Genomic DNA, 25,370 nt, shown 5'->3' with positions numbered 1-25,370 from the left:
GTCCCTGCCTAGAACCATCCAGAGAGATAGTAGAAGCTCTCACCACTGTAGAGCTCTTTATGGGGGGGTCAATGCAGTAGGTGTGAGGGTGGGCAGGTCAACTCTAAGTTCTTTTGCAATTTGGGAAATCTATGAGGACTTTTAAAACGAGGTGGAATGATTTCTGCTTCTGAAGGTGAGAAAGTTCTGGACTAGATTTTGCCATGTGATTCTGCCTGTAGACCTTCTGCTTGCTGGGGATGTTACAAAATCGGTGAAGCTACCTGGTGAAATATGTACATTTTCTCTAGTGCTGCTCTCACAAAGAGGTCGATCAGAATTCCTACCTCTCGGCCTAATTTTTAGCTGCTCAGAAGGAAGCTGCAGAAACACCTTGGATTTAATCATGGCAAATGATGTGTTTACCTCAGAACATTTTAAGTTAATGAAAAACCTGGAAAATACCAATTTGGTCATAATGCAAAGTCCAGAAAGCAGTAAATAATTCTGGCACCTTTCTGTGTCTATGAAACACAAAACTAGCTTTGTTTTATTTTTTTCTATTTTAAATCTATTTTCTGTTTTAAGTTTCAGTGGGATATATTTTCAGCTTTGAAAGCCTCATTAAATCACAGATCCTTAAATTAGGTGCTTTTCAATGGGTTTGAAAAACACAAGCACCCATAAGTTCTGATTCGTATTGTCCTGAGTTGTCTCGGTGGACACATTCACATTTAGGGAAACCTGGTCAATCTATGGATCACTACATGGCAAAACATTTTAGTTTATCAATGTATACTTGAAGAAATTTACCCATATCAACATTGGCTTCTTAATCCATATTTAGTTTATAGTCTTCACTATACAGTTGGCAGATTAAATACTCCATTTACATACTTTGAAAGGTATACTTCATGCTAAAAATATTTCTGCTTAGGGTACATGACTTGGGTAAAAGGAAGAAGTGTTTAGGGATTGGCATGGTGCAAGGGTTGTTTGCTGAGCCTAGGCATCTCAGTGTGGTATAGGGGGTACAATATGTTCACTCAACCAAAATTTACTGAATACCTGCTATGGGCCAAGTTCTGTGTTGGACACTCTGGAGAGCATCATCTACCTTATGGGCTTAAGAATTCTGTCCATTGCTTGTGATGGTTAAGGATAGCATACAAGACCTGGATGAAGGGACGCATGAAGCCAAGTCACAGTACTGACTGGATTGGGACGGATCCCAGCATAATCCAAGGAGGACAACTTAATCCTCTCTGAAGTGTGGGCTCCTAGGGTCAGGTTCCCAGGAGGCTATATAGACTTTTTGGTCAAGAAGCCAGTGGTAAATCCTTAGAGTGGAGGGCCATTCAGGAGCAGTTTTTACGTGTTATACCATAAATGCCTTAGCAGAAATTCAGTTCAAGCCAGTGAAATAAAGACAGCAAGTGAATGTTATATGGCCAGAAGAATAAAAAATGTTTTTATCCTATTGCTTGCCTTATAAAAAGGAAAAAGCAATGTATTTACTGAATCAAAAATAGCTAGCATTATTGGGTTCTTACCATATACCAGGAGCTGTACTCAGTATCCTATATACATAGCCTCATTTAACTTCAACATCAGCCTTATGAGCTGCACACTGCTATTATCTCATTTCTACCATTAGGGAATTGAGGCTCAGAGAGGCTAACTAAGTTGTTCGATGTCATGTGGCTATTGAATGGGAGGGAAGGTATTGAATCCTAATCTCTGACTTCAAAGCTCGTGCTCTTGGGACTGGTCATTATTGATGTAGCTCCTGGTATTTCAGGAGGCATGCAAGAGAATCCCAAACCCATTGCTCCTCCTGTCTTCTCCAGCCTAGTAATGATCCTGTTATCATCCCACACCTGAAACCTGGGAGCCACCTTGAACTCTTTTCTTCCTCTGTTGCCCTTTCCCCTCACCTGTCAGTATTTAAGTCCTGGTGATTTTAATTCTGAGTATTTCTTGAATCTGCCTGTATTCATCACTTTTTTTTATCCTGGACAACTACAGTGATTTCCCAGCCAGCACCTCTCTCTCTCTTCCAACCCAGTCCCTACAGTGCTGCCAACAACATCGGACAACAAAGACGTGCATGCCACATCTCTGCTTAAAAACCCGCAGTGGCTTTCAGACCCCTCATGATCTAGACCCTCTACCCACTCCTTTCTCTCACTGTGCGGTCCGGAGACCTTGAACCAGTTGCAGTTGACTGACTGTGCTGTTGCTTCCATGCCTCTGCCTACCCTTTTCTCTAGGACTAGAAGGACCTCCTCATGGTTTTCTGCCCAATAAACTGGCTCTATCATCTCCTCTGAGAAGCCTGCCCTGCCCCTCCCAGACAGAGGTGGTTACCTGCTTCCAATTGTACCTCCTCCGTGTCTCTGTGATACCAGGCACCACTCTGAGCTGCAATTGAATGCCTGCATATTTCCCCCCCTCTACAGAGTGAATGTTTCAAGGCAGAGAAATGTAACCTATTAGATAGACAGGGTGTATTAGGAGGAGCTGTCCACACCACAAAGGACACCAATAACAGGCATCTTACAGTATTCTAAGTCTCAATGGGAGTCCTGCTTAAGGTCATCAGAAGAGAAGCTTTCCATATAGGAATCCCTGACACTTGGACACCTTTTTTGCTGGTGTGATCAGCTCGAATGTCAACACCACCAGCATGGTCCCTCTGTATTTCTCTGCTGGAATGTACTAACTTAGGCTTCCCGCTTCCCTCCACAGCTATGCTGTCCTCTAAGTTTGCAGCAGGGAAAGTTTTGCCAGATCTGGGGTTCCTCCTTACTAACTGGGCATAGTTCCCTTGTCCCTGTATGCACAGAGACATCACAGGAACATGGTCTGTTTGTCTCCTTCCTGAACAATATCCACTCCTCTACCCTTCTATGTATTTCTTTGCACATCAGTTTTTGTTTTTGTTTTAAATAACTGGAAATCTGTCATTCATAAGTTTTCTTTGAGGTAATTTGTGAAATGGAGCTCTTGCCATCGTAAAGTGATGTATACCTCATTTGGAGCTCGGTTTTTATTTGAGTTATTACTAAGGCCATTGTCCTCTCCCAGGACCACAAATCCTGGCAGGTGCACAGGCTTGCCACAACTCCCCACTGCCCATGGAAGACATCACAAACAGATTACAGCATTCTTTCCACTAGGCCTGAACACAGCCTCAGGATCTTGCTTAACCCAGTATTTCAGGTAGCTACTACCAATCATCTGGAGTTGACACTGAGAGGAAAACTCTTTACTACCTTCAATTCACAGGGTCAATTTGACCTGTGTTCTCATGTTGGCTGTATAGTCTACCTAGTATTTCTTGGAGAAAATGGAACTATCTTTCCCCAGGGACCACAACATGACTTTTATTAATTTTTATCTTGTTCCCATGAAGCTCTTAGGTCCTTGTGGATGAAAATTTAAGAATCTGTAAAAATCCTCCTGGATATAATGTTTAAAGCACATGGAACCCAGACTCATTTGAAGTTACCAGGAAAGGGGTGATGATGCCATCTGCTCATGAGGAGAGTTCCTCCCTAAATGGTCAAAGCGCTGGCTATTCACATTCAGCTCAAAGGGTAGAACTACTGATAAATCTAATGCGCATACGGTGTGAGAAACAGGGACAAGAATTTGAAAAGCTATAGGAGACAGTTTGACTTTTTAAAAGTAAATGAACAAAAGTTAAGTGAACAACAAGATCACAGATTTGAATGTTACTTTTGTACCAAAACAAACACAATAATACAAATTACTGAACAAAAATGAAAATTTACGTTTCAGTCAAAATCTAACAAGATTATTCAGCAAGCAGATAACTAAATATTATACTTTCTTTCATTTCTTTCTCTTTTTTTTTTGCCTCAAAATAATCTTAAATGACAAGAAAACCCATATGCATATCTTTCAAGGTGGGATTGCAAATATTCAGCTGAATGAGGATGAAATTTAACTTTAACATAATAGCATATGAAGGGCCTACGGAGAGAAGATGAATGTCTATGAGGCAGTCCTGAATAGTAGGAAGGAGGCTGAGCTGGGAGTCAGGGAGATGAGAGTTTCATCTGGTCTCTGCCTATTGCCAGCTGTGTGGTGCTGGGCAGATTTTTTAATGTCTCTGACTGCACTCTCTGCACATATAAAATGGAAATGGTACAATAGCCACGTGAACATATAATGCTGTAAAGTACTTCAAAAGTCGGTTATAATCAGTGCTCGGTCAGTGGGGAACTATGCACCAAGTGGACCTATAATAAATAAAAATGCATTTTATTATTTGAGTTGCAGTCCGAGAGATTGCTCTTGGTTAAGGTAATCTCTTACTTCTCTGATAGATTTGTCACCGAGAGACCCTTAGATCAACTGAACAGCAGACTTGAGCTAGAGGGGAGACTAGCTCTGAACAAACTGATCCAAATCTGATATGACCTTAAAGGCAGTTTTGACTACATTTGCAGCAGCTAGGCTGGCTCGCCCTGAGGCCACCAAAACTTCGTTTACTCCGTGTCCAGCCTGAAAGGGGCCAGATCCCTCCAGAAAAATCACCCCTGTGGCAAAAAATGACATGATGAACCCAGCTCCTAGCATGGGAAATCCTTGACTGGTCACAAGATTCAGCCTTCAGCAACAGCTCCAGAAGCAGCTGCAAATAGATCCAGACACCTTACCTGTTGCCCCCTCACATCTGAACCAACATACACTCAGAGCAAAACCAGAAATGATTATCAATTGGTCCTCAGACCCGAGGAGTACCTCTTATGGGCCAAATAGAGTTCTAACTTTGATAATCTTCACTGCGGCTCCAAGGGAAATCAACATTGCCGTTCTTATTTTATAGGCAGAAAACCCAAGGCACCAAGGGATTAAGTAATTTGTATTGGAACGAGATTTTACTAACTCCATAGAAAATTGACCTAAAACTTAAACATGGATAAACCACATCCTTTATTTAAACAATATTTTACAGTCTATGATGAAAGAATACTTAGAGATGGAATTTCCAGATTGGCTGTTCATGAACTCACAGAAATATTATGCAACTTTCCATTCATTCAGCAAACATTTATTCAGTACATACCAAGTGATAGGCATTGTGATAGGTGCTGGGGCTATAAGCTCATATAAGATCATTACCGGCCCCCAGGGAAATCGGGAGGAGACACACATGTAAAGAAATACAATAAAATGGTATGGGCATCATGATAGTGACAAAAAAATCTGTATGTGGTCCGGTAGAGGCCCAAAGAGGGGGCAAGTCCTGAAAGATCACTCTGTTTGTTTTGCCCTGGGTAGGCTTGGCAACAGAAAGAATGCTACTGAACCCTAAAAGAGTTGCAGTACTTGCCAAATTTAAACCCACAAATAGGCGAACATAATATACATCCAAGTGCTAGAAGTCACGAGTGCATGTACACAAAGAATGTTATCTTTTATGTTTAGTATCTGAATGGAGATTGTATTTATTTTCCAAATCCTGAAAAACTAGGCTTTCAAGTCTCCTACAATTTGACCTTTAAATAATAATTCCTTGCTAATAGCTATCTTGCCAAAGTAGAGACTTACCATGGGAAGGGCTCGAAATCAACCCAGAGGTTTGACGGTTGGAGGGAGGGTGGAGTTCCAGGCCCTGCCAAAATTAAACACAGCTTTCAAGCCACTTACACACTCTCTTCTGGAAACATTCCCTTGCATTGACTTTGGCAACACCCCATTTTCCTGGTTTCCTTCTAACTTACCAGCACTCCTTCTTTGTCTCCTTTGCTGACTCACCATCTTCTATCTTGAATGAAGGGGTTTTTCAGCACCCTCTTATTTCTCACTATACTCCCTCCCTAGGTAATTGCATATTCTGCCATGACTTCTATCTCGATGTAAATGTCAGTCACTTTCACCTGTCTCCAATTTAGATCTTTTCTGTATCATCCAGACATGTATGTCCAACTCTGAACTTGACATATCACTTGGGCTCCTTCGACAAGACCCACATAGGATGGAAACTCATGGAATTTCCCTTCAAACTCCCTTCCTCTCAGATGTTATCTACCTTGGGAAGTCTTGTCCACCTAGTTCAGGGGTTCTCTAGCCTGACTTCATATTTGAAACATCTGAGCAGCGTAGAAAACATATCCATGCCTGGGGTCCTTGCTTAACCAATGAAATCAGAATCTTGGGGATGAGGGTCTTCAGATGAGTTTAATGAGTAGCCAGGTTAAGAATTGCTGAGCCATTGCTCAAGTTGGAAGTCTATGGATTATCTTGACTTCTCTCTTTTCCTTATCCTTTCATACTCAGTCACCTGCTATTTTATCTCCTAAGTAGCTCTGACTTTATCTACCATTTTCCATCATCAAGGCCACCACCCTAAACTAAGACATCATCATCTCTTGCCTGCAAAAACCTTCTAGCTGTTCTCCTTGTCTTTATTCTTGTTCCCATTCACACCATTATTCACAGCACAGCCAGGGTAACTTTAAAAAAAAATCTGATCACATCACTGTCTTGCTTAAAATATTGCACTGGTTTTCTGCTTGCTCTTAGAATAAGCCCCAGGTCCTTATGGCCTATAGAGATATGGATATAGGGGCTATAGCCTTTTTGTTTTGGTCTGATCAGCAAACTTACCCATCTCCACTCTTCTGATAACATGTCTTCTTGACCACCAGCACATAGGTTGGGCTTATGATCAGATGTTTCAGGGGTGGGCTCAGTGATTGAGTTTACCAGGTTAACAAGGGTCCTCCTTCCTTACAATTTTTGGGGCTAGAGTAGAACCCCTTACCTTGGCTTTGTGGTGAAGAGGTATGGATTTGGGGGGTCTTGACAAACATCTTTCCTTCCCAACTCAGAGTGAAAACCCAGTACTCCTGGCAACAGAGGGAAATTCTCTCTATATTTAATTAATCATTTGAGTGATGTTTTATTTACTGCCAATCTTTCTTGCTCAACTGTTAGCTCCATGAAGGCAATAGCCATACCATTTTTACTTACTGCAGTATCTTCATTCCCTAGCAACACCGAAAATTATCTTTCCTTAATGGATGGGTGGATGGATGGATGGATGGATGGATGAATTAATTAATTAAAGAACGACCGAATGCCTAGTCTTGGAGACATGCACTGCAATAAAGGTCAGCTTAAGGAAAAAGATGTCAAACATAAAGTTTATAGATCCATTTTACTAAATTTCATGGTGCTGACTCAACTAAGGGGTCCTACAATGGAGGGATATATGATATGTGAATGCCACTCAGCTTGGAACAATCAGAGATTTCCTTAGCATTCTTCCACCAGGAGATGGTCCCCTGGAATTTTTAGGCTTCTCTTCCCTAGTGAAGTGAAATTTCTGTCCCAAAGCACCCTGGAATGAGATAGGCTGCTTTATTTTATAGTCTGACATCAGAATGAAAGGGGAGAGTATGCTTTTTAAGCTCCTTAAAATTCAGTTCTGTTGAAAATACCTGTTGAGACACTTCCCTAAACTAAGCTGCCAAAGAATGATAAGAGAGGTGGTAGAGTTTAGAAATGTGCTGTGGTGTTCTACCCAGAAATATTGTGCAATATGGGGATAAATTTATTCTTTCTTTTTCTTTTCTCTTTTTTAGAGAAAGAGATTGTGTGAGTGGGGGGGGGGGGGCAGAGGGAGAGGGAAAGAGAGAATCTCAAGCAGGCTTCATACCTACTATGGAGCCCAATGCGGGACTCTATCCCATGACCCTCAGATCATGACCTGAGCTAAAATCAAGAGTTGGACCCTCAACTGACTGAGCCACCCAGGGGTCCCTAGACAAATTTATTCTTTAAGAATTTAACCAAAATGTATATAATCCTCTATGATTATTGCTTCATAACTTAATTCACTAGGGTTCTTGATGTTTGCATGTAGCCATTTGATTCAGTGATAGAGAGCGGGAAATATTCTGACATAATCTAAAAAGTAAACCCTAAAGTGTATCTATTTTAAATATGAATAATATGCAAGTCAAATTTACCCTATCTTTTAACTTCACTCCATCTCCAACCTGTACTTTCTGGGGGAGGGATTGGGAATGAGATGAAATCAAGGATGGGTTAATGTCAAGGTTGGGGGAAGGATGGAATGGAAATATGGTCCCAAATGGGTGTCAAACAACATGGAAAGAGGAATCAGAGTCTTACTACATTTGCCAATCTCAGAAAGGGCCACCCATTATCCTAGGTTAGGAGGTTGCTTATTTTCTGAGAATTCATATGCATAATCTGTATCTCAATATCTTGGATGTATTTCTGAAATGACAGTTGTCATTATCATTTGCTTTTAATCAATAAATAGATGTGCTCACTTAACTGAGCTACTCAATCCATCTTTTCATTTGAAAATCTATAGGATGAACACCATTAGGTTGACTTCTTGATTCTGTAACCCTATTTGAGTGGGTATATATTATCTACTGGGCATGGTGGAGGTGGGAATCAGAAGAGGATATCTGTAGAACAATAGGATCTCATATTCTTCAGATTTCACAGAAAACACTAGTTAAATTTCTAATGGTTTTCTCAGTGGTCCTTTCTATATAGGCACTTCACTAATTATTAAGATCCTTCAAAATGGAGGCTGGGGAACAGATGATTAGCCTTGGAGCCTAACTTGATCAACCCCAACAGACTTTAACAATCTGTGCTGTTTTTCTGATTTTAAAATCAAAGCTCATTCATACAGAATAACATATTCTGTATACAAATAATACAGAAATACATGATCAAGGGATGCCTAGTTGCCTTAGTTGGTTGAGTGTCCAGCTCTTGGTTTCACTCGGGTCATGATCTCATGGGTCATGGGATAGAGCCCCACATAGGGCTCTGCGCTCGGTGAGGAGTCTGCTAGAGGATTTTCTCCCTCTGCCCCTCCCCCCACCTCAAATAAATAAATAAATCTTAAAAAAAAACCCTCAAGTTTGAGGTTAGGGATGGAATAAAAGTCAGGGATCAAGGCAGATCCATTGCAAAATGTTGAAGCATAATGTCAAAACCCCTCATTTGCTTGGGCCCCTTCAAAAACCCTGCCAGGGCCCTAGTAATATGTGGATACAGCCGTTTGCTTTTATAAAATGTGTAGAAGTAAAACACTTTAACTTCCATTAATGAAGGCTGCTTTCTCTTTCCACGTTCACCTCTTCTGGTCACTTTGCTCCTCCTGTCGAGTGGCACTGGGGTTGCCACAGACCTTTTAGGGAATAGGCTACAGAAAAGTTGAGTTGGGGATTCATTTATGGTTAGGCCCGAGGGATATATTTACATTGTTTGCAATCATATCCACATAGAACTATTTAGCTTGCTGTTTTGGTATAGAAATTACTTCCAGGCTCACCACTGCCATCCATTGCTTCCACTCACCAATATTATGACCCGGAAGTGTAAAGCCAGTGCTTGCATGGTAACATGGAGTGGGCTGGAGTTCCTATGACTGAACATATGCAGATGCTGGAGGAGAAACCTGGTTTGAATTCTATGGATCCAGAAGCTCATCTGTGGAAAATTCTTCCAGTCAGGCAGACAAAATTGTGACAGAATAATTCCATACCCATCAAGGTCCCATCAAAACCGAAGTTCTTTGCTGCCAGGAATATACTTGATAATGTAGTTGATACATTTAGAAATATTTTAGGAATCTTTCAAGAGGGAATTTATCAGAAATACTGTGTTTGTAGGACACACATATGTAGCACTGCTACGAACTTTGTAGTACTTTATTTCTTGATGACATTGTATGTTTTATGCATCCCAACATATCACTGAATTACATGGATATAATGGAAGAATGTTTACATTTCTAACTGACTTAAAATGAAATAGTGACATTGACAGTGATAACATAAAACTTACAATGTATAATTATTACAAGTTCATTGACTGGTTATTAAATTCTGTTCATTCAAAGAGTATTTAAGATTGGTCACTGTGCAAGAAAACTCGAGGCCCTGAAATCTTATGGGTCATCTCTGAAAGAAATGGAAGTTTTCTAAAATTTGACAAAAATCCTAACAATGTAGTGTATTTGCCAGTAACAATTTGTGATGTTAAACTATCAGTAACTATCAACAGCTTTTCTTTTTTTTTTAATTATGTTATGTTAATCACCATACATTACATCATTAGTTTTTGATGTAGTGTTTCATGATTCATTATTTGAGTATAACACCCAGTGCTCCATGCAGAATGTGCCCTCTTTAATACCCATCACCAGGCTAACCCATTCCCCTACCCCCCTCCCTTCTAGAACCCTCAGTTTGTTTTTCAGAGTCCATAGTCTCTCATGGTTCGTCTCCCCCTCCGATTTCCCCCCCTTCATTCTTCCCCTCCTGCTATCTTCTTCTTCTTTTTTTTTTTAGCATATAATGTATTATTTGTTTCAGAGGTACAGGTCTGTGATTCAACAGTCTTGCACAATTCACAGCACTCACCATAGCACATACCCTCCCCAATGACTATCACTCAGCCACCCCATCCCTCCCAGCCCCCACCACTCCAGCAACCCTCAGTTTGTTTCCTGAGATTAAGAATTCCTCATAACAGTGAGGTCATATGATACATGTCTTTCTCTGGTTGACTTATTTCACTCAGCATAATACCCTCCAGTTCCATTCATGTTGTTGCAAATGGCAAGATTTCATTCCTTTTGATGGCTGCATAATATTCCATTGTATGTATATACCACCTCTTCTTTATCCATTCATCTGTCGATGGACATCTTGGCTCTTTCCACAGTTTGGCTATTGTGGACATTGCTGCTATAAACATCGGGGTGCACGTACCCCTTCGGATCCCTACATTTGTATCTTTGAGGTAAATACCCAATAGTGCAATTACTGGGTCACAGGGTAGCTCTATTTTCAACTTTCTGAGGAACCTCCATACTGTTTTCCAGAGTGGCTGCACCAGCTTGCATTCCCACCAACAGTGTGGGAGGGTTCCCCTTTCTCTGCATCCCCGCCAACATCTGTCGTTTCCTGACTTGTTAATTTTAGCCATTCTGACTAGTGTGAGGTGATATCTCATTGAGGTTTTGATTTGGATTTCCCTGATGCCAAGTGATGTTGAGCACTTTTTCATGTGTCGGCCATTTGGATGTCTTCTTTGGAAAAATATCTGTTCATGTCTTCTGCCCATTTCTATCAACAGCTTTTCTAAACTGTTAATAATTAAAAGTAAATTTTGATCAGTGATGCTAGAAGACAGAATTATCTTCCTCCTCTCTTTAAGGACTGCTATTACAAAACCATTGGCATCTGAAGGGATGATCAAGAAGTGTATAGTCAAAAAATTTAGGAAAACTTCTTTAAAGGTCTACCAGGGAGTTAATAAAAAATTGTTATTATTATTATTTTTTGATGCTTACGCTTTTGGGGTTTATTAAAATGTGTAACATGCTGTATTTTTTTCTTCATTTTAAAAAAATACTGATTTTCACACCAAATTTATTCTTTTTCCTTCAGATATGACCTGGGCCTCATAAGGCCTGAATCCAATTCTGGTAAGGAATATCTCTTCTATGTTTTTGAAAAGATGGTGGTTTTACATGCTGACAAGGTGGTTTGACATGAAATGGCTGCATCAAAATGTCAGGTCAAACACCCTGCTTTGAACAGGGCCCATCCTGGGGTGGAGGATGGAGTACTGCTGGCTCAAACTTTGCACTCACAAATCAGGTCTTGATTGTTATCTGCAAGTGAGGTTATACTTACAGTTACCAGGACATGCGGAACTGAAAGTAGAAATTATTCATTGCACACCTTTCTACGTGTGACCTGTTATCAGGCCACATGCTCTGGAGTGCACTTTGAACTGATGTTTTAAAAATAATTATCTATGGCTAGTGCAATGATCGTGCATTAGATTTTTTTCTTTCCTGTTAAAGGCATTGGTTTTTTAAATGTAAAACATTTAAAATAGGCCACAGTTTCTGTAACCATGCCTTGACCTTGGGAGGGTTCTGCCACACTGCTGGCCTTGGTCCTTGGGCCATGAAAGCTGTGATGAACTTGATTCTTTTCTTTCATGTCTGGCACATAGTAGGTCCTCAATATTAGTTTTTTGCTCCCTTCCTTCTTTCATTTTTTTTTCCCATGGGATACTGTTTTTTTTTTCTTTTCTTTTTGTTTTGTTTTGTTTTTTTGGTCTGTCAGGTGTGGGGAGACCTTCATAAAAAGAAAACATACCCCAAACATTCCAATTGTATTACCAAATGACTACCTTGATTAAACTGTCTAGTGTGACAGAGTCCAGGTCTATGACAACATAGCATGTAATGTAGGCACTGTCTTTACACCTGGCATAATTTTTCATTGTGTTACACAGCACTGCAACTAACTCATCAACCACAATAAACTAGAACAAAATGTATTTATCAAGATGAAGACTTATGCTTAGCTATGAGATGATACACTTGAACTCTATTCCTTATTCTGTGGACAGAATAATAACAACTGATAATAACAACAAAAATAATACTATGCTATAAACCCTTTCAGGCAGATAGGGTCCTTCCAGATTCATCACTACATGAAATCCTTTTAACAACTTTGGAAGGTAGGTACAAACTTTATCCTAATTTTGGAGAGGACAATGCTATATGGGGAATTAAGTGACAGACTCAGGGTATTTTGGCCAATGAGTAGAGAAGCCAGAACTTGGGTCTAGGACAATATGAACTCTATGACTCCTGAATTTTTATGACATTATACTAATGATATTCGAGGACAGTATTTACTTTGTTGATAGCCCCCTGTTGTCCTCTTAAACTCCATCAAGGTGGAAGCCATTGTGGAAAAAACTTGGATGTTGTTCAAAATAGTATCACTTCAGGAAGTCTCTGGCAGCCTCTGGGGATAAAACCAGAAGGAAATGGCAGAAAAACCAAAAAGGGTGTGAAAGCTCTGAAGCAAGAAAGAGCTTGGCATTTGGAAGAAAGGAAAAGAAAGCGGGAGTGTGGTGGTGAGCCACCAGGCAGTGGGTAGGAATAAGTTACCCTTATGGAAGCCGTCACATAGGATTTTATCTTTTACTCAACACTTACATAGCATTTCATATGTGCCAGACACTTTTTTACTGTCCCATCAGTTCTGTGAGGTAGAGCTTTTTGTTAACCACATTAGTCAGATGGTAAAGCTGAGGTTGAGCAGCTTGCTAACTCGAACTCGGGCAGTTGGGCTCCTGAGTCTGCTCCCTGGGGGAAAGCTGGTGAAGTCAGTTTATCATGGAACTTCCAAGTGGGATGTCTCTGGCTGGTTGGATACAAAGCCTGGAACATAGGGTTGGGGTTGGGATTGAAGATATAGATTTATTAGTGGTGTAGGCTGTAATCGATGACCTTTCATCACTTTTAATGATCTGTTTTGCACCAGCTGATTTAAGGATGATGCTGTTTCTTGCTGGCTATGCTCTCAATTGGATAAACTTCTGCATGTGTTGCGGTACTTGGTTTTAAGACCTCACGGTCTTCCATGGATTTCCTTGGGACTAGATGTATTGAAATCACAACACCCTTCCACTCATTTATTCTGCTTTAAAACACTTTTTTTTAATTAAAAAATACTACTATTTAAATAGGACTAATTACTATAATAATAATAAAATAATATTAAAATACTACTATTACTAATCACCACTTAAAAACCATATATAAAATAAAGCAGAGTGTGTACATTATTTTAAAAAATGATACGCTATAATTACTGGACAAATCCATATGTAATATTAAAACTTCTTTATTAAACCTGATTTTATTCAATTTTGAAGAGAATCCTTCTCCCATTTTATCCTGGATTTGGATATTGTATATAAAAGTGGTTCAGGGGCACCTGGGTGGCTCAGTCGGTTAAGCTTCTGGTTCTTGGGTTCGGCTCAGGTCATGATCTCAGGTGTCAGTCAGGCTCTGTGCTCAGCAGGGAGTCTGCTTGAGATTTCTCTCTCCCTTTTCTGCTGGCCCTTCCCCCTCTCACTCTCTCTCTAAAATAAATAAACCTTAAAATAACGGTATATTTCTGATGTTAGTATACCAAAACATCAGGGCAAAATGGTTTTACAGTTCTTGCTTTAACTCATTGACAAAAAATACCAAACTTTATTACAAATTAAAATGGAGACATTAGTTCGCTCTTGCCAAGGCTCCTTTGGTTCAACACTGTACTAGAAACAATGTGAAATATCATGAGCAAAACGTGTTTCTGGCTCTGGAAGAGTTTACAGTCCAGGGAAGCATGGATCTTATAAACAACTGACCATAATGTAATATGTACAGGGCTCTAAAAGGCACAGACAAAATACACTGGAATCAATGACCAGAGGAAAATACTTGTACTCTATCCCTACATTAGGCATTAAGAACTTGCATAAAATAGGACTGCAGTAGTTAATATAATAACTTAGAATGATTATACATTAACTCTGTCTGCATTGTCAAGGCACTCCTAAGTTTATAAATCAAATATATCTGAAGTTTAAGGATTTGAATGAGGGATAATGAAATCTCACCACTGTGCTAATGTGTTTTTCCGTTTTTCATCCCAGTTATCTGACTTCTTTAGTTATATTGTCTCTTTAATTTCAACTGTTTTGAAAAATATGTTCTGTTGTAATTAAGTTCTTGTCCTTCAGATCTAAATAAGACATTTCATATCTTTTAGTTATAGTTGGCACTTGAATTAGAATCCTGGTTGGAAAGGATTAACCAAATAGGAGGCTTTCTTCTTTTCCCCTACTTAATCTATTTTTATTTGATTGTGTGACACCTGCAGAGATGCATGGAATTATATAATCTATTAATTGTTACTCATGAAGAAAATTAAAAGCAGATACTATTGAATCAGATGGAATTTTAAAGTTCACCTATGGGGACATAGACTATTTCTTTGCCTGAGATTACTTAAGGGGTTGATTTTTTTTGGTATTAAAATGGAATTACATGCTTAAATTGTTTTCACTTTTGTCTGTCAACTGAGAGTCTTGATTATGAATGAATTCAAGCATTATGAATTATGTGCTGGCTATTTTTCCAACTCTCCTATAATGTATGTGAAAATAGGATGTTTTCTAGTAACGATAATTTCAATTAGACTTTCGGAGTTTGCCCACTAAACAACAGACTGAATCAATTGCCTAATTTAAATTTTGAGTCAAAATCCTAGACGTTAATGCCTCTTCCTGGTGAAAATTGTTCCAAATATGCCCTATATTGAAATGCTTTGTCATTTTCTGTTTCTATTCTAGTCTCCTCACCTCTTTTAAAAATATAGCCCCTCCTACCTCTCTCTCCCCTACGCCTTAGTAGACTAGAGACATGTTTGCTAAGTCTCTGTTCTCATATTTAAATTTTTGCCTTTTTTTCAGAAAGTAGGGGTGCATATTCCAGTTTGTTTTTCTCCTGATGAATCTCATCTTTATTGTTTCTAGCTTCACTTTTTTAAAAAATTATTTTTGAGGGTCTTGTCCTAGTATCATTAGCCCTACCCATGGATTAAGGACCAATCTTCCTTCACCCATCCTAATTCTCTTACTATCCATGTCCTACACCCACAGAATCAGTTCACATTAAGTGTAAGTTTGTGACAAAAGCAATGGCCTTTGAGTTACATGTGGTTCTCAATTAGTTAGGATTTTTTCCCTAAGTGATGAAAATCCTAATTTAAATAGGTTTAGGTAAAAAAAAAAAAAAAATCATTGGCTGACGTCCCTGAAAAGACTAGGAGTGAAAATTTTGACATGGCAGGATCCAGAAGAGCAAAGAATGTAGCCAATATACTCCATAAAGTGTGCCTTGGAAAATTTAGCTAATCCCTGGCAAATCCAGTCACAGTAGGAGAACTTTTCTTTCCTCTCTGAGATCAGCTTTTGATTGGACTAATTCAGATCATTTGTCATCCCCAAGCCAATGATTGTCATCAGAGGCATGGAATATGCTAATTGGGCAAGTCTCAGAATCATGAATCCATTCTTGGAGTCTGGGAGTGGGGATCAACCCTATCAGAACTACAAGGACTTAGGTGGGGAGGAGTGGTACCCAAATGAAAATCAGGATGCTAGTTCAGAAGGGGGCATGGATGCTGACCAGGTAAACACAACAGGTATTCATTATGGTGGCCTTTCCAGGCAGACTGTGATCCTTTCAGAGCTCTGGTTTCTGTACTCAGATTTTTTAACCCGACTCACCTCTATCAAGAATACTGTAGAACACAAGAATTAAAATTCATTTAATGCTAATAACAAACCTTGACAGCAGAGTAATTAAACAATGGTTTAGATTTCCACCTTTTTAGACATGTGACAGGAAATCAATATCTGCTATTTGTCTATCTTTATGGTTACTAATAACAACTTGGGGCAATAAGGAAGGTTCTTGGCAAAATAGGTGATAAGACTCTCTTGCTGACCCCACATTCCTGAGCCTGATACTGGGTGTACCCTTTGGTCTCAGAACTTGGCTCCACTCCAGGGCACACCTGCTACTGACCTGGCTCATCTCTGTCCCATGGAGGGCATGCTGCGTGCCTCAGAGGTTAGATTCTCGCTATTTGACTATGACACAATTTGTTGCCTAATGTGTGTCATGTGACTTACTACCTGTGTGACTTTGCTCTGGGCACTTAACCTCGCCGACCTTCAGCTAAAGTCCTACTAAATTTCTACTTCATAAGGTGATCTTAAGGATCTTTTGAGTCAATGTGAAAGTACCCTGGCATATAGGCAGTGGTTAGTAAGTGGTTGTCATTGGAAACATGTCCTCAACGGACCAACTTCCTGCTTGGACCTCTGGCTTTGGCCTTTAAAAATTTTCTGGTCTCATTTCCTCATTGTGTCTGCTTCACCTGTTCACATTTGGTGAATTTTTTTCTTTTCTTTAGAATTTCTTTTCTTGTGGAAAGAACACTTATCATGAGATTTACCCTCTTAACACATTTTTTAAAAAGTTTTATTTATTTATTTATTTTAGAGAGAGAGAGAGAGAGAGAGAAAAGGAGAGAACGCATGAGTGGGGGAGGAGCAGAGGGAGAGAGAATCCCAAGCAGACTCCTTGATGAGTGCGGAGCCTGACGTGGGGCTTGATCTCACGGCTGCAAGATCATGACCTGAACCAAAACCAAGAGTTGGAAGCTCAACCAACTGACCCATCCAGTTGCCCCTACCCTCTTAACAATTTTTTAAGTGTTTAATACATTATCATTGGTTACAGTTGGTGAATTTTTCATTCGCTCATTATAATTTCTATTGCATTTATTGAGTGCTCATTGTATGCCTAAGCATCTTAGATTGTGAATCATGTGATCCTCACAACAAGACTATAGGCAAATAGTATTTATGGTTTTCATTTGACAAATGGGGAAACTGAGGCCGAGAGAGGCTGGGCAGCTGAAGGGGTCAACTTATCATAAAGCTGTGGAGACAGGCCAGTCTGATACTCTTGTTCTCATCTAGTGAGTGGTTCAGATTTCAGTGTGCAGAAGAATCACCTACAGTGTATTCAAAGTGTGGATTTCTGAAGCTCATCCTCAAAGGTACTGATGTGATGGCTCTGGAGTGGGTCAGAGAAATATGCATTTATGACAAAACCTCCAGGGGATTCTCCCGCAGGTGGTCTACAAACCACATGTCTACAGGTGAACTTCAGATGACTGAACTCCCTTCTTGTGGTTTCTCACCTCACCCCCCTTCTCTGGTGGAAGGAGGGAAATGCTACCTGAGGGTTCTGGCATCTGTCCTGCTGCCAGGCACACGGTTGCCCTCTCCTGGCTTCCTGCTTTTAAAAACAATTCCTTAACCCTTTGAGCACCCAAGTTAATCTGAGCCCCCTTTGAGCCATTAGCACTTGAGCATATGTTGAGAGTACACATACTAGCCTTGTTCATATGAGTATCTGCTGTGCACTATGCATATAACAGGAGCTCAAAAAATGTTTCTTGATTGATTACTTATGTATTGTGTAAATTTCCATTTGGTCCTTTTCACTTTGCATGTTCATTTTTCCTCAATCGGTTGTAAGATGCTTAGAAGGCACTAACTAGTCTTCCATTGTCTGAGTAAGTGCCCCCCAAGTTAAGATGGTTGGGAGAAAAATTCTGAGTTCAGTTTTCAACAAGCTGAGCTGGAGGAACTGTGAGACAGCCAAGTCAAAATGAGTAACACACAAGTGGATCTGTGGACCTGGTCCTCAGAAGAACTAGACCAAGGAGGTAAATTTGGAAGTCTGGGCACAAAGCATGGTAACCTAAGCCATGATAATATAAACTAAATGCCTATATAGTAGAAGATGGGTAATACATGTTTGTTGAGGCTCAGTCGGTTAAGCGTCTGCCTTCAGCTCAGGTCATGATCCCAGGGTCCTGGGATGGAGTCCGCCATCGGGCTCCCTGCTCAATGGGGAGTCTGCTTCTCCCTCTCCCTCTGCCCCTCCCCCCACTTATGCTCACGCACACATGCTCTCTCTCTCTCAAATAAATAAATAAAATCTTTTTAAAAAATACATGTTTATTGGATTAATTAACCATTCAAAGTTGTTGGTTACCACTGTTCTTTCATAGATGATGAGAATTTCATGACTGGAAATCTTCTGAACATTTACACTTGGTTTTCCACCTTAAACATTCAGAAGGGAGGAAAAAAATAACTCAATTTTAGCCTCAGAGGTAAAATATTTAACTACTCAACATTCTTTGTTTTGCATAAAGAAATGTTTAACCAAAATTCCTCAGGTTACAGTCATATGCCAAACTTTTAAAAACAAATGTGCACATACAAATATGCAGGCAGGATTTACCTCAAAATTCAACTGCTTGTGGACTATGTCTCTACTTCAATTTCTTTGTAGGATCTCAAGTTTTTTCTAAAGATTGGATCTTTTCAAATAAATGGTTTGTCCTTGGGCATTAAATTCCTCATCAAAGATAATTGGTGAGATACCCAAAGTTTAGAGATAGCACCAAGAGTTAGAGACAGAACTATAAAATAAAATGCCTAGTATATAACATGGTGACTATAGTTGATAACACTGTATTGTATAGTTGAAATTCACTAAGAGAGTAGAACTTATATGATCTTATGGGAAAAATGGGTCATATTTATGTGAGGTGATGGATGCGTTACTTCATTTGACGGGGGGATCTTTTCACAGTGTATGCTTATATGAGATCATCACATTGTACACTTTAAATATCTTATAATTTTATTTGTCGATTAAACCTGAATAAAAGTGAAAAAAAATAAAAATAAGATAAAATGTCTGCTTTCAAAGATTCTACAATCTAATTGGAGTGACAGTAAATGTACATCATAAATAACTGAGAGTAAAAGATTATTGTCTGTGTTAAGGACTTCCAGGATCTTAAAGATACCTAGTTTTAAATCTCACGTTTTAGATAAAGGGGTTGGAAGAAGAGATACGGAGATGTGGCAAGGTCATAGAGAATGTTAAAGGCATAGCCTGAACCGGAGCCCTGATCCCTTTTCTCCTATTTAATCCAAACCACAATCAAACCTAAACTTTTCAGAAAAAGAAGTTCACATTTCACCAGAGCATTAGCAACCTGATGAAGGTGGTCAGGACCAAACGGCTTGTCAAACTAGACGGTTATTAGTTATATCAAAGAATGGATATCATGGCATTGCAACCAGGAAGCTAATTAGCATGGGGATGGCTATGTGGGTCATGCAGTTTCAAATGGGTGGGCAGACAACAGGGTCTAGAGCAGTGCTGGGTGGAAAAAAGATGATGTGAGCCACGAATGCAAATCATATGTATAATTTCAAAAATTTCTGGTAACCACAATAAAGTAAGAAGAAATAGCTGACATTAATTTTAATAATATATTTTATTTAACCTCATATACTAAAATATTATCATTTCAACATAAAATTAATATAAAAATCAGGTATTTTACATTTACTTTCGTGTATTAAGTCTTTGAAATCCATTGTGTGTTTTATACCGATAGCAGATCTCAAATATTTAATAGCCATAAGTGGCTAGTGGTTTCTGTACTAGACAGTGCAGGTCTAGAGAATACTCACGGTTGGGAAGGATTGGCAGAGTAGAATAATGCTGGGTAGATTGATCTGGTCTGAGGCTCTCCTAGGGAATGCTTCTCAAACTTTACTATGCATAGAACACCCCTGGGGATCTACTTAAAATGTAGATTCTGATTCACCAGGTCTAGAATTCTGGGGTGGGTCTAGGATTTTGCATTTCCTTTTTTTTTTTTTTTTTTTTTTTTAAGATTTTATTTATTTATTTGAGACAGAGAGAATGAGAGAGAGAGAGCACATGAGAGGGGGGAGGGTCAGAGGGAGAAGCAGGTTCCTTGCTGAGCAGGGAGCCCGTTGCGGGACTCGATCCAGGGACTCCAGGATCATGACCTGAGCCGATGGCAGTCGCTTAACCAACTGAGACACCCAGGCGCCCTAGGATTTTGCATTTCTAACAAGCTTTCAGGTGATGCCCATGCTGCTGGTTTGTGATCCAACACTAAGAATAGCCAGATACATTTAGGTGATTAACCACGGTGGAGAGAAAAAAATAACTAAGTTCTAAGTGGGCCAATCAGAATTTTCTCAGGAGGAGAAAATGGTTTTCCTTACTGAGTTCCTTGCCCATGAAATAGGAACTTGTAGAATACTGCTCTCCCTAAAGAGTAGAGGATGCTTTTTCCATTCTGTCTATGGCTTCCTCTCTCACGTGGCTATGACTGAAATGTGTTGAGGTGCGCTCCCATGAGGGAAGAAGAGAGAGTGAAGTGTTAGAAGTTCCTATTTCATATCCATAAATGTGATATCTCTTTTAATTTATATAGGTCTCAATTAATGTATTTTAAAACATTTTATGATTTGTTCTATAAAGGCCTTTGAATATATTTTGATAGATTTATTGCTAGGCATTTTTCCCTAGGCAAAATTTATCATTTTTATTGCTATAGCAAACATTTTAGAAAATTATATATATTTTTTCAATTTGTGGCTGGTGTCTAGAAATGCAGTTAATTTTGATTTTATATCCAGAAATCCGACTAAATTTTCATATTAATTCTCGTAATTTATATGGAAAATATTTTGGATTTTCCAAGTAGACAGTCATGTCATCTATTAAAAACACCACTTTTTTTCTTTCTAAATCTTATTCCTTTATTTCTTTTTTCTTGTCCATATTGCACTGTCTAGGTTTTTTCAGTGCATTGCTGAATTGATGAGGTGAGAGTAGGGGTATTGGTATTTGTTTTGAAGCTTTAATACTCACCATTAAGTATATAATTTATATTTATTTTTGTAGTTGTCCTTTATCAGTTTAAGAGGATTTTATTCTATCCCTGTTCTTGTTTTGAATCATGAAAAATCTATGCTAAATTTTGTCAGATAAATTTTTTGCATCTATCAAATTGATATGTTTCTTCTCTTCCAAGCTATTAATGTGGTAAATTATACTAATAGATTTTCTAATATTAAACCAACATTTCATGACTGGAATAAATCCTACTTGGTTATGAAATATTATATTTTGAATACATTGCAACATTTGTATACTAATATTTTGCTTAGAATTTTTGTATTTTTGGGTATTACTAAGATTAGCCTGTGATATTCCTTTTTATACACTTTCCTTTTCTATTCTGATGTCACAGGTATATTGGCTTCGTATAATGAGTTGGGGAGTGTTGAATCTAAGAGTTAGTAACCTTCAACAGTTTTTGGAAATTCTAAGCTATTGTTTCTCTGAAAGTTGCTTCTTCCACATTCTCTCTGTTATCTTTCTGGAGATGAGACACATATTAGATTTTCTCACATTATTTTCCATTTTCTGTTAAATTTTCTTTTACATTTTCCTTCTCTTGGCCTCTCATTTTACATTTCTTTATATTTATCTCCCAGTTTAGTAGTTCTCTCCAGTGTTGTCTCATATGCTGTTTCAACTTCGAATAGAGTTTTTACTTCTGTTTTTATAATTTCTGTTTGTTCCATTTGTTTCCTTTTCAAATTCTTTTAAAACCTTAAAAATTATTTCTTCATTCCATTTGCATCTTAATGCCTCTCTTTTATTTCTTTACACATATTAAACACACTTATTTACTATTTTGTGAGAGTTACTGTATATTTGTGGGTCTGATTTTGCTCTCTGTTTTAATATTTATTCTTTCTCATGGTACTTTGTTTCTTCTGTGTTTTGTGTTTTTGAAACATTGGGATTTTGTAAGGCCTGGACTGATATTGATTTTCAAAGGTGTTTGTTAGGTACATAGGCGTTTTTGCTGATGTGTGACCTCCAAATTAAATTCTCCATTTAAGGTTTTTTTGAACTACATAAGTAGATAAAATTGGTCTGGGAGCCCATGTGAGGGAGAGCTTATGGTTATGAATTATTCTGGGTGATTTGCCCCCTTCAGCCAGTACCAAATTCCCTTGCTATCTTCTTCCTTGTTATCTTCTGCACAAGATAATGTGTAGATAGATAGATAGCGTATAATACAGTGGGCTTATTTCTTTTTTTCTTTCTTTCTTTCTTTTTTTTTACACAATGGGCCTATGTCTAGAAGGTTGTAATCCTTTGAAGTCTTAGCCTTTCCATCTTCAACACACCCTAGGCTTCTCCATATTCCATTCCCATGTAGCCATTGTCAAGAACTGTAAAGGGCCTGAGAATTTTTTATCCTGCTTTTACCCTACGTTCAAGAAATCAAGTTTCATGGATTCTGGTTCAAGACTTGAGACTCCTGAGTCAATGGTGAAGGAAAGTTTATTTTCCTTGCAGTAGGGGTAGCTCTAGTATCAACATTTTGCACTGGTTCCCCAAGACTCAGTTCCTACAAGGTGACATGAACAGGTGTCAGATGACATCTATACATGCAGTGGGTTGTAATATTAAATAGCAACCTTGAGCTTAGGGAACCTAAATCTTTTATAATAGGCAGTTAAGCATACCTGATTTTTGAACAAAAACTTTTTCTCAGATTTCTAGTCTGTGATATTGCTTGAAATTGAAGTTGCAAAGTTAATTTATAGGACTTAAAATAATCCAACTGCTTATCCTAAGATTATTTCTTACTACAGTTTTTTAATTGTCTCCAGTATCTGAACTAGAAACAGTTCCTTTATATTTCCTTTTTTACTTTTGTATTATGAAAGAGAGCTTTCCCCTTAAAAAAAGAATAACTTAACACACAAAGGAAGATTCTGCTCTTGTGTTGTATACAAAAATGGTTTTCCACATAAGCATTCATAATCTCTTTCTTGCTATCAGACCAGAAGAGAAACCTTGTAAGTCTCAGTGAAGAATAGCATCTCCATGGATGATGGAGTTAAAAACAAAACTGTATTAGATTAGTCTCTCATTTGAAATGGTTTTCCTCAGTTGATTGGGAATACTTTGGAGGTGCAAATATTGGCAAAAATTTATTTTTACTTCTTTTATGTATGCTTCAAATTCTGATGCAGCTTATTTCTCTTGAGCTTTTTGTTACGGCCATTGGTATGTGGCCTGCATGTAGATGCCAAGAAATAGGGGTAGTTTGTCCTCTGTAGTTTGCTATCCATGATGGTAGTTACTGGTAGTGAGAGACAGAATATGTACCATGAGAAGACATTTATATAAGAATAGAAAATCTTTCAGACAGAATTTGTCAGAATTGATTTTTTTTCTACCCGACCTTTGAGGGTATCTCTTTCCACTGTTGGTGAGGTTAAAGGATTTCTAAGAGGTCACTGCAAGGTGCTTATAGGTCACTCAGGCTGTAACTGTTAGTCCAGTTTCTGGATTTCCATACTATTTAGCTTTGTGCTCTAAGAATAGGGCCAATTTCCACATTATAGGTTAAACATCAAAGCCCAGAGCAATAAATTGTTTTAGTGTCACATTGCTAAGAATAAAGAGTTGGGTAGAGGCCTAAGCTAAAAATTTTTTCTGAGTTTGATGCTTTTGAGATGATAAAATTTTTCCCAAATTGTGCCGTGGAATCTTTTTTTTCTTTCATGAGATGTCAATAAGTGTTTTGCTAAACCAGAGTCAAATCATTTAGAAAGTGCTGGATTAAATAAAATGTAGAGCATTTTTTCATGTATTTTGGATCCTAATCCTTTATTAGTTATGTCTCTTGCAAATATCTTTCCTTATTCTAGGCTTTGTCATTCTGCTTTTAAAAATAGTATGTTTTGATGAATAAAAGTTTTAAATTAAACTATAGACTAAGTTATTAATATTTTTTCATTGTTTAAACTTTTGAGGTTTGGTTTTTGGAATGATTCTCTAATATATTCTAATATATTTCTATTAGAAATTCAATGTTTTGTTTTCTACATTTGAGTCTATAATACATCTAGAACTGATCATATAATATATCTGGAAATGATTTTGGTATATGGTGTGAGGTAAAAATGTAATCTAATTTTTTTCACATTGATAAATAACTGTTTCTGCACCATTTGGTAACTGATTTTCAAGAGTCACCATCCTGGGTGAAATTTCCACACACGTGTGAATCTGTTTCTGGCCTCTATTCTGTCCTGCCTGGTTACTCTGTTTATTTATACACCAACATCAGTGCTGTTTATAACTGTAAAAAAAAAAAAATCAAAATGTTCAACAGATAAACTGGGATATAGTCATGCAATTGAAAATTATTTAGCAGTGAAATAAATGAACTAAAGCTACATATGTTTAAGTGTCATAAATATAAAATTGAGTCCTCCCCAAAAGAATTATCAAGATAATACCTAGAGTATTATACCATTTTTAGAAAAGCTAAAAACATAAAAACAAAACTACTCATTATTTAAGAATATATGTAAATGTAATAAAAATATTAATAAATACATGGACACAGTCTACATTTTAGTATTTCTTTACTTCTGAGAGATGGAAGGGGTATGATGGGGGAAGGGCACACAGAGGCTTCAGTTGTATTTGTAACATTTCTTTCTTAAGCTGCTATGTGGGTACTTGGATTTTTATTATTCTTTGTACTTTTTTATCTCTATATTTTTTTCTAATAAAGAAACAATATAAGATGCCTTTACTGCAGTAATTCTCAGAGCCTTTAATTTGCTAATAGGCCTTGTCTTTGTCCCCAAAAGGGGGTCTTCTGAGTATTTCCCAAATTTAATTGACCATGGAACTTTCTTTCCCAGGAACACCTATTGGTACCTTGGGAATTGGTCTGTTTTATGGATCCCAGATTCAGAATATGTGCATTAGCCCATATTGCTTATAAAGATGAGACAAATCCAAGGTCTAGTCTTTCTTTAGCGTGTCATCAAGTTACAAGAAGTTCTTTGAACCCAGCAGGATATAAAGGGAGGTGTTGTGCATGTGGTTTTTACCTCAGCGTCTTTCTCCAGGTTTCTGGATGTTCCTATGGCTTTAATTT

Source organism: Phoca vitulina, unplaced genomic scaffold, assembly GCF_004348235.1.
Source record: "Phoca vitulina isolate PV1807 unplaced genomic scaffold, GSC_HSeal_1.0 scaffold7, whole genome shotgun sequence".
Lineage (NCBI taxonomy): Eukaryota > Metazoa > Chordata > Mammalia > Carnivora > Phocidae > Phoca > Phoca vitulina.
This window is presented reverse-complemented; position numbering follows the sequence as displayed.